An 8,264-nucleotide genomic window follows, 5' to 3' on the forward strand; every position below is an offset into this window, starting at 1 on the left:
CCTTCCCTGGCAACTCAAGTTCCTTGCATCCTAGACATCATAACTAAGTGGATCTCAGAGATGGGAGCTTCCATAAAACTCACTAGTTTTGAATTCAGGATCTTTTCCATAGAAGTTCCAGGTTGGCCAGATGGGAAAACGGCAACCTGTTCTCATGATCATGTCAGAGAAACATTTTTGGAAAGTGACTGAAATCCCTTGAAAGCAATGAACGCTGTAGCACCAAATAAATCATATTGGCATCTATATTATGAGGACAGACAAAGGTTGGTGAGTGGAATGGGTGAGTGATTCACCCATCAAGGAGAGAGGGGCTTGCCTCGGGAGAGGCTTTTGTGGAGTGGAAGAAGTAATAAGTGCAGGGGAGTAAAGGAGAGAGTCTACAGCAGGGGCGAGTAGGAGAGGGTTGGGCGGTTGTGCATGGTAAAGACAATGTAGCCCTCTGATAACTTAGGAGCAACCAAAGACACTCCACCCATCCACCCTACTACCACTTAAGACCATCTAGGCCCCGAATTAATGGGACACCATCCACTGGTCACCTCCACTTCCAGCACCCCTGCCCTCAGCCTGTCCTCCACCCTACCACACCCAGTGACCGGCGGCCTCCCTTTTCCTATCCTCGGGCCAGTCTACTGCTAACTGGAAATCCCTCACTGCCACTCGGCGGGGCGCTCTCCTCATTTTGAAACCCCAAACCAAAGCCTCTCTCCTGTGGACCTTCTGATGAAATCACTCCACCTACTCCCTCCCGCCTCACTGCTGCGCATTCACACATCACTACGGGGAGCTCCCCCCCGGGCGTCTTCATGCACGAAGGTGTGAGCGACGCAGCACCCAGGCGCTCAGCTCCACCTGCTCGTATCACGGCTCACTTGTACCAAGGGATGTGGTTTTCACGGACTGTGTTCTCCTTTATGTTAATTTAAAAAAAAATAGGGCTCTATCCAGATATTTCAAAAAAAGCTCATTATGGTCCATTCTTACACAGATTCAGACTATGGGCTTTTGGGTGTTTTTTTTTTTTTTTTTTTTAGAAATTTATGGTGAAATCCAAGAGAACCCAAAAATAAAAGTACCCTGCATTTGCCAAAAGTCAGTTTTACTAAGTGAATAAAAAGATGTTTTTCAGACGGGCTTCAAAAATGCTGCCCTATCTGTTCAACCTCCTCAGTAGATAATCTATAACTGCCAACTTAGCCACGTAAACACTAGGCAGTGGTTTTGGGAGGTCAGCTGAGTGAAGGGGATGGAACACAGGCACTGCAAGAGAAAGGCTCTGTTTTGAGTCCTTTGAACGTCTTACAATCCACATGTGAATGAATTATTTAGCCTCACTAAGCCTCAGTTTCCTCATCTATAAAACATACCCAAAGCTTCCTGTGATGAACACATGAGATACTTAAGTGTGAAAGGCCTTTGTAAACGATGAAACAGAGACAGTTCTTTAAAATTTCTATTAGAGTCAGAAAACAGCAAAATCATCGCCATGAACTTCCAACTGCATCTACCGAACTCAGAGTTCAAGCTCGCCCACCCAAGGCGGCCCCCGCCTCCGAGATTTCGGAAGCCGCTCTTCCGCCTTCCTGCCACCCCTCTTATTTCTATGCCTGGCTTGTCTCTTTCCTCGGACACCCTGGAGAATGAGGAGGGCAAGTTCGCTTCCGGATGGTCCTCCAGGCACACAGCAGGCACGAACCCGAAACGGTGCCTCGGGGAGCACCAAGAGACGGAGAGCGCGTGTCGTACTCGGTTTCCCCAGACACCTGGGCGCCACCCTTCACTTCTCAACTGGTCTCTTCTGTTCCAAAGAGCACAAAATCATAAGGCATTTGAAATGAAGACACACGTGTACTCCTTCCCAGCTGTGGATCTGTAAGGAAGTCACTGAATCTTTCCTTATCTACAACATGGGGCTATCAATGCCCGCTCCGTCCTTCCCATTAGGCTGTTGTAAGAATCAACTACACTAGAATAAACACAGGAGAAACTGCTGTGCTAACCACCAGAAATGTGGAGAAATATGGCATGTTATCATCATTATCCCTCTTATTAGCTAACACGATCCCTATGTTCTTACCTCTCCAATTTTTCCTGGCCATTTTATATTACTTCACTATTGAAAAAAAAATTTTTAGAGGGGAGCAAGGGGCAGAGGGTGCGAGAGAATCTTGAGCGGGCTCCTCGCTCAGTGCGGAGCCCGACGCAGGACTTGATCCCATGACCCTGGGATCATGACCTGAGCCGAAATCAAAAGCTGGATGCTCAACCGACGGAGCCACCCGGGCACCGTGATCTCACTTTTGATTCCTACCTTCCTCCCACGTATGCTTAACTTCTAATGCTACTGTATTTCTCATCAACTGTGCAGGTCGCACACGTGCGGTCCCTTACAAAAAATAAATAAATAAATCCCCAAACTGGGCGTCACTAACTTTTGTTCGCAATTCCAGAATTTACTGCCTATTCTCCTGTGCTCTGCCAGGCACCCCGGTTCAAGGGATTTCAAAGTCTCCACCATGACCCTCAATCACAAATGCTTGTTGTAACATAACCCAGCGTGGCTGCATACATCTATAAATGGAATCAGAAAATTCACAGACCGGTATTTATCCTTACTACTTACCAAGAATTGATGGTTTTCATTCAGTCGGTTCTAATTCATTTCATTCAAATAATGTCAATGAACAGAGGTGCAGCTCCAACACATTTTGATCAAATACCCAACAGGTGAAAGCTAAAATACTCAACTGAAGTTAATGCTGAAGTCCAATACCATTAGACTATGTTTCTGGGCTACTGAAAGTAAAATCTTACTTGAAAACGTTAACAACGCTGGAATTTTATTATTAACTATTCGGTGTTCATATTTAAGTACTGGACATGTCAAAGGAGGGACGCTTACGTAACTGCTGGGTGGCTGCGGCCATCACACGTGTGGGATGCCAGGTGGGTATTCACTTCTCACATGAGAGACAGAGATTGGCAGAGAAGCAAAAAAAAGATCTTGAGGGAAATACCTTATTTTTTTGTCTAACACTTTCTTCTATTCACATTCTTCATTAGGTATGGATTAAAAATAGTATTTATCTTCCATATATGATTTTGGAGGCAAAATTATAATCGTACTGCAAATTCAGGACTTAAATAGAATTAAAAAAGCTAAAAATACTGTGCTTCACTGTTGTTTTATTTAAAAGTATAAGGTTCATGCGGAGAGGAGGTAAGATGGCGGAGGACGAGGGGGACCCTAAGCTTGCCTCCTCCCTCAAACACAACTAGATAAATATCAAACTGATGAGGGAAACAAAGGCAGGAAGAATGTAGTTTAAATTAAATCCCCTTAAGACTTGCAGCCCACTGAGAGTTTCCAGAGACCTGCAGTGCCTAACATTCCTCAAGAAGTTTCTGGCTGCCTTAATGCCTTGATGTTTCCATGTCATTAAAAACTAAAAGCAACCTTGCCTTGACAATAGCTAAATCCTCAGGGTCCTGTAAGACCTCGGTCTCAGCATCCAGAAATTCCTTGGAAACCGACTTTTTCTCTATGCCCTCTCCCTCCACAAACTTCAAAGTACATAATCGGGTTCACTCTTCCCAATCCCAGCGCAGCCATTTCTGCCCACGGGTCCTGTCCCCCTGCTATGATAAGACCATCTTTTGGCCCCCAAAATGTCTCAAGGATTCTCTCTTAGCCGTTTCCTCACAAACCCCACTTTAAATTTCATCAGCATCAGGGGCGCCTGGGTGGCTCAGTCGGTTGGGCGGCCGACTCCGGCTCAGGTCATGATCTCGCGGCCCGTGAGTTCGAGCCCCGCGTCGGGCTCTGTGCTGACGGCTGGGAGCCTGGAGCCTGCTTCGGATTCTGTGTCTCCTCCTCTCTCTGCCCCTCCCCTGCTCATGCTCTGTCTCTGTCTCAAAAATAAATAAACGTTAAAAATAAATAAATAAATAAATTTCATCAGAATCATTCTGAACGTGTAAGGAATCAACGTGAGGACAGAACAAAACTGTAAGCCTAGAAGTGGAGAAGTGACCGTCTTGTGGAAGGCAGGAGGTGCAGAGAGTTGACCTGGGGGGAGATAAGCACTGTGGGCACTGCAGGGCGGTGGGGGGGGGGGGATGCCCTGCTTACAGAGACCACCACAAGTTACTATCCCCAGCAGAACATAAACTCTCAGGTTTCAGAAGTCCACCATCGCCGGGGTCATGCCTGGCTTGGCAAGGGTGCTGCCGTGGGGAAGGAGGGTGGTGACCTGGGAGGGGGCAGCTGGTCTGAGGATCCCCCGGGTCACGTGGGAGAAACAGTTGCCCTGTTCGGAGTGCACTGGGGCGTGGTGGCAAGCCCTCCCCGGGGACAAAAGTGGCAGCGCGACGGGCTGCACCGTTCTCAAGCGTAGGAAGGGGCGTGTTGGCGGAGCGCGGGCAGCCTTGGTGCCAGCTTTCGGCTGAGTTTTACCGTAAACTCTGAACTGCTTCACGGTCACACGACCACTTTCCTGGGACAGACCGGCGAACAGAAAAGCACAGCGAGACCCTCCCTCCAGAGTATCAGCGCAGGTCCGTGTGCCACAAGTCCCTTAAACTTGGGAGTTCTGAGACCCTGCCATGTGCCTGAGATAAAAGACGGTGCCACCCGGCAGGAAAAGAGCGTGGACGCAGACGGGGTGAAGGCAGGGATCCGGCAGAAGCCGCGGACACAAGAGGGGTGAGTCTGTCCCATCCGTGAGGGCTTCCTAAAGAGTGGCAGGCACAGACCCTTCAGGGATAAGAGAGTGGGGAAATGCCATTTTGCCCTCCCCCAACCCATCAGCACTGACCAACCTCAGTGAGTAAAACAGCACCACCAAGTGGAGACCGGAGCCATTTACACCAAGCTCCACACCCCTGCGCCCTGCAGGTGCATCTCTACGAGGGCAACACCACCTTAGAATCGGCACAACAGCCCCCTCCCCCAGAAGACCGGCACAAACCCGTCTCATGCGCCAGGTCGACTGATCATAGAGCGCTGTGAAGCTTCCGCTCTAGGGGAAATAGGATCTAGCTTCCTTTTTATTTTTAATTTTATTTTTTATTCTTTTTAAAAAATTCATATATATATTTGGATCTAGCTTTTAATAAGCAGACCAAAACACACCTCTGACCTAGTGGTTTTTGTCTTATTATCTTTTTTTTCTGGACAAAATGAGAAGATGGAGGCATTCACCCCTCAAGAAGAACAGGATGAAGTAACGGCCAGGGATTAAGCCAATACGGACATAACTAAGGTGTGTGAACTAGAATTTAAAACAATGATTATAAGGATACTAGCAGGGCTTGGAAAAAAAAGCACAGAGGGGCGCCTGGGTGGCGCAGTCGGTTGAGCGTCCGACTTCGGCCAGGTCACGATCTCGCGGTCTGTGAGTTCGAGCCCCGTGTCGGGCTCTGGGCTGACGGCTCGGAGCCTGGAGCCTGTTTCCAATTCTGTGTCTCCCTCTCTCTCTGCCCCTCCCCCGTTCATGCTCTGTCTCTCTCTGTCCCAAAAATAAATAAACGTTGAAAAAAAAATTAAAAAAAAAAAAAGCACAGAGGACACTAGAGAATCCCTTATGGCAGAGATAGAAGAACTAAAATCTAGTCAGGCCAAAAATAAACACGTGATAGCTGAGATGCAAACCTCACCACAGCAATGAGAGTGGATGAAGCAGAAGAACAAATTAGTGACACTGAAGGTAAAATTATGGAAAATAATGAAGCTAAAAAGAAGAGGGAAACAAAGATAGCGGATCATGATGATAGACTTAGGGAACTCAGTAACTCCTTAATGCATAATAACATGTGTATTAGAGGAGTCCCAGAAGATGGAGAGAGATGGAAAAAGGGGAAGAAGGTTGATCTGAGCAAATTATAGCTCAAAACTCCTCTAATCTGGGGAAGGACACAGACATTGAGATCCAAGAAGTACAGAGAACTCTCATGAAGTTCAACAAAAGCTGGTTATCACCAAGACATATCACAGTCAGATTCACAAAATCTCAGACAAGGAAAAAATCCTGAGAGAAGCAAGGGGGCAAAAGTCCTTAACCAACGAGGAAGACAGATCAGGTTCATAGCAGATCTGTCCACAAAAACTTGGCAGATCAGAAAGGAGTGGCAGGCTATATTCAACATACTGAATGGGGAAAATATGCAGCCAATAATTCTTCATCCAGAAAGGCTGTCATTTAGGATAGAAGGAGAGATAAAGAGTTTCCTAAACTAAAACTGAAGGAGTCCGTGACCACTAAATCAGCCTTATAAGAAATATTAAAGGGGATTATTTGGGGGGAAAAAGAGCAAAAGCAACAAAGATGAGAAAGGAACAGAGAACATCAACAGAAACACCAACTTTGCAGGTAACACATTGGCACTAAATTCATCTTTCCATAGTTGCTCGGAACATAAATGGACTAAATGCTCCAATCGAGAGACAGGAAGTATCAGAATGGATAAAAAAAACAAGACCCAGCTATATGTAGCCTACAAGAGACTCATTTCAGACCTAGACACCTGCAGACCAAAAGTGAGGAGATGGAGAACCATCTGCCATGATAATAGAAGTCAAAAGAAAGCCTGAGTAGCCACACTTATCATATCAGACAAACTAGATTTTAAACCAAAGACTGTAACAAGATACGAAGAAGGGTATTATATCATAATTAAGGGGTCTATCCATCAAGAAGATCAAACAATTGTAAATATTTATGCCCCCAACTTAAAGACACCCAAGTATATAAATCAATTTAATCACAACCTTAAAGAAACTCATGAATAACAAAACAATAATAGTAGGGGACTTTAACACCCCATTTACAACAACGGAGAGATCATCTAAGCAGAAAATCAACAAGGAAACAAGGGCTTTGAATGACCCTCTGGACCAGATGGAATTAAAAGATATTCAGAACATTTCATCCTAAAGCAGAATACACATTCTCCTTGAGTACACATGGAACTTTCTCCAGAATAGATCACATACTGGGACACAAATCAGCCCTCAACAAGTACAAAAAGATCCAGATCCTACCATGCACGTTTTTAGACCAAAATGCTATGAAGCTTCAAATCAACCACAAGAAAAAAATTGGAAATATCATGAATACTTGGAGATTAAAGAACATCCTAATAAAGAATGAATGGGTTAACCAATAAATTAAGGAGGAAATTAAAAAGCACATGAAACCAATGAGAATGAAAACACGACAGTCCCAAACCTCTGGGATATAGCAAAGGTGGTCATAAGAGGGAAAACTATAGCAACCCAGGCCTTCCTAAAGAAGGAAGGAATTCTCAAATACACAACCTAACCTTACACCTAAAGGAGCTGGAAAAAGAAGAGCAAATACAGCCCCAAACAGAAAATAATAACAATTAAAACAGAAATCAATGACATAGAAACAAAAAAGACAGCAGAACAGATCAAAGAAACCAGGCATGGAAACAAAAGCAAACATGAACTATTGGGACCTCATCAAGATGAAAAACTTCTGCACCGTGAAGGAAACAATCAACAAAAAGGCAGCCTACTGAATGGAAGAAGGCATTTGCAAACGACATAGCAGATAAAGGGTTAGTATGCAAAGTCTATAAAGAACTTATCAAACACAACACCCAACAACACAAATAATCCGGTGAAGAAATGGGCAGAAGACGGGAATAGACATGTTTCCGAGGAAAACATCCAGATGGCCAAAAGACACATGAAAAGATGCTCCACACCACTCACCTTCAGGGAAATACAAATCAAAACCGCAATGAACTACCACATAACACCTGTCAGAATGGCTAAAATTAGTAACACAAGAAACAACAGGTGTTAGTGAGCACGCAGAGAAAGGCGAAGCCTCTTGCACTGTTGGTGGGAATGCAAACTGGTTGTAGCCACTCTAGAGAACAGTATAGAGTTTCCTCAGAAAGTTAAAAACAGAACTACCCTAGGACCCAGCAGTTTCACTACCAGGTATTGACTCAAACAATATGAAAATACAGATCCGAAGGGGCACAAGAACCCCAATGTTTATAGCAGCATTGTCAACAACAGCTGCACTATGGAGAGAGCCCAAATGTCCATCGAGCGGTTCATGAAGAAGATGCGATATATGTAGATGGAATATTACTGACCCATGAAAAAGAATGAATCTTTTCCATTTACAATGACATGGATGGAACTAGAGCGTATCTTGCTAAGCGAAATAAGTCAGACAAAGACAAATGCCGTATGATTTCACTCATGTGTGGAATTTACA

This window comes from Leopardus geoffroyi, chromosome C3 (genome assembly GCF_018350155.1).
Source record: "Leopardus geoffroyi isolate Oge1 chromosome C3, O.geoffroyi_Oge1_pat1.0, whole genome shotgun sequence".
NCBI classification, from domain to species: Eukaryota; Metazoa; Chordata; class Mammalia; order Carnivora; family Felidae; genus Leopardus; species Leopardus geoffroyi.